Raw genomic sequence first — 2,591 nt, forward strand, 5'->3', positions numbered from 1 at the left:
TCAGACCTCTTCCCTTGGTTTGTAGATGGCCACATTCTCCTTGCATCTCTTCACCTCGTCTTCCCTCTGTGCGTATCTGTGTCCAAACTACCCCTGCTTATAAGGACACCAGTCATATTGATTAGGGCCCACACCAAATACCTCATATTTTTTTTGAAACGGAGTTTTGGTCTTGTTGCCCAGGCTAGAGTGCAGTGACGCAATATTGGCTCACTGCAACCTCCACCTTCTGGGTTCAAGCGATTATCCTCCCTCAGCCTCCCGGGTAGCTGGGATTACAGACAAGTACCACCACACTCAGCTAATCTTGTAGTTTTAATAGAGATGGGGTTTCTCCATGTTGGTCAGGCTGGTCTCAATCTCCTGACCTCAGGTGATCTGCCCACCTTGGGCTCCCAAAGTGCTGGGATTACAGGCATGAACCACCGTGCCCAGCCAAAGACCTAATTTTAACTTGAATTTCTCTGTAAAGACTCTATCCCCTGGCAGGGTGCAGTGTGTGTGTGTGTGTGTGTGTGTGTCCTGGTGGTTGCCATCTGATGCTATTATTTCCTGCTAGGAGGTGGACATATAGAGCCTGCTTGCATGAAGGAGTTGGCCCCTCTTCGCCCTGGCTCGCTGGTGCACTGGAAGCTTTCATGCTCTTTCTGTCATGGCATGGGCACTCAGAGCCATCCGCCAGGACTGTGGTGGCCAATACTGATCAGCCAACACTGATAGGGGTGCCTAGAGGGGGACTTGGGGACCAGGGAGCTGTTGACTCCCCCTACTAGCCATCATCTCCAATGCTGCAGCCTCATTTCAAAGGCTTAGCCTATTCAAGTGAGAAGCTGGAGCCATTTTGGAGATGGGTAGGGGCAGTCACGAGGCCTCCCTGCATTAATTGGGGCAGCTAAGACATGGCAGGCCTGTGCTGACCTTTGTCCATAGCCTGAACCTCTCCTTGTGCTGTACCGGAGGCAGGGAGGTTGGACCTCACCTCTCTTGCTCCTCTGAGCTTAGCTGGAGGCCTAAAAAAGAGCCCTGGCTGGTGGGGGGACAAAACACCTGGTCTGATGGGGAGATGCAGCCTCAGTTCTAAGAGGAGTAGGGGCTTGGGAGGGATGGCTTCTGCCTTCAGGGAGTTTTCGGTCTGAAAAGTCCCAGACTCTCTAAGCCTCACTTTACTCGTCTAGGAAGTGGGGATGACAGTGTAGTCAGCTGTGAGGGTTCCAGGAGTTATGGTGTGGAAGACCAGGGACCAGGATCAACATGAGTATCTTAAACCATGCATAGCCACAGCATTCAGGGGGATGATGATGATGATGATGATGGGTAATATTTACCGGGCACTTGCTGGACCTCAAGCTAAATGCTAAGTGCATTCTTTACCCAATTATCTCAGTTAATCCTTTTGTTTTTTTCTTCCTGAGATGGAGTTTCACTCTATTGCCCAGGCTGGAGTACAGTGGTGCGATCTTGGCTCACTGTGACCTCCCCCCTCAAGTATTCTCAAGTGGTTCAAGTGATTCTCCCTCCTTAACCTCCAGAGTAGCTGGGACTACAGGCATGCGCCTGTACGCCTGAGTAATTTTTTTTCTTTTTGAGATGAAGTCTCGATTTGTCATTCAGGCTGGAGTGCAGTGGTGCGATCTCAGCTCACTGCAACCTCCACCCCCGAGGTTCAAATGATTCTCCTGCCTCAGCTTCCCAAGTAGCTGGGACTACAGGCACGGACCACCATGCCTAGTTAATTTTTATATTTTTAGTAGAGGTGAGGTTTTGCTATGTTGGTCAGGCTGGTCTCAAACTCCTGACCTCAAGTGATATACCCGCCTTGGCCTCCAAAAGTTTTGGGATTAAAGGTATGAGCCACTGCTCCTGGTCTAATTTTTGTATTTTTAGTAGAGACAGGGTTTCACCATGTTGGCCAGGCTGGTCTCAAATTCCTGAACTCAGGTGATCTGTTCGCCTCGGCCTCCCAAAGTGCTGGGATTACAGACATGAGCTACCATGCCTGGCCTTAATTGTTCTAAGAAGTCTGGGAGGCAGCTTTCATTATCATTGTTATTATTATTTTTTTAAATATGGAATGCTTCACGAATTTGTGTGTCATCCTTGCGCAGAATCCATGCTAATTTTTGTGTCATTTCAATTTTAGTGTATGTGCTGCTGAAGTGAGCACTATCATTGTCATTTTATACATGAAGAAACAGACTGGGTGCAGTGGCTCATGCCTATAATCTCAGCACTTTGAGAGATTAAGCGGGGCGGGGAGGTGGATCATGAGGTCAGGAGTTTGAAACCAGCCTGGCCAACATGGTGAAACTCCATCTCTACTAAAAGTACAAAAGTTAGCCGGACATGGTGGCAGGTGCCTGTAATCCCAGCTACTCGGGAGGCTGAGGCAGGAGAATTGCTTGAACTCAGGAGGCAGAGGTTGCGGTGAGCCAAGACCTCACCATTGCACTCCAGCCTGGGCAATAGAGTGAGACTGTCTCAAATGAATAAATGAATGAGGAAGGAAGGGAGGGAGGGAGGGAGGGGCAAGCACGGTGGCTTACCCCTGTAATCTAAACACTTTGGGAGGCTGAGGCAGGTGGTCACTTGAG

General features: G+C 49.5%; 1 non-coding gene across 1 annotated transcript; it reads right to left on the reverse strand.

The window, feature by feature from the left end:
• Window positions 1-2,060: 2,060 nt before the first annotated feature.
• LOC135270717 (U6 spliceosomal RNA) lies at window positions 2,061-2,164 on the reverse strand. The gene has a single exon (XR_010338846.1). It is a non-coding gene; the product is annotated as a U6 spliceosomal RNA (small nuclear RNA).
• Between the last annotated feature and the right edge of the window lie 427 nt (window positions 2,165-2,591).

This window comes from Aotus nancymaae, unplaced genomic scaffold (assembly GCF_030222135.1).
Source record: "Aotus nancymaae isolate 86718 unplaced genomic scaffold, 86718_ANA_hifiasm-v0.15.2.pri h1tg000064l_1, whole genome shotgun sequence".
In the NCBI taxonomy this organism is placed as follows: domain Eukaryota; kingdom Metazoa; phylum Chordata; class Mammalia; order Primates; family Aotidae; genus Aotus; species Aotus nancymaae.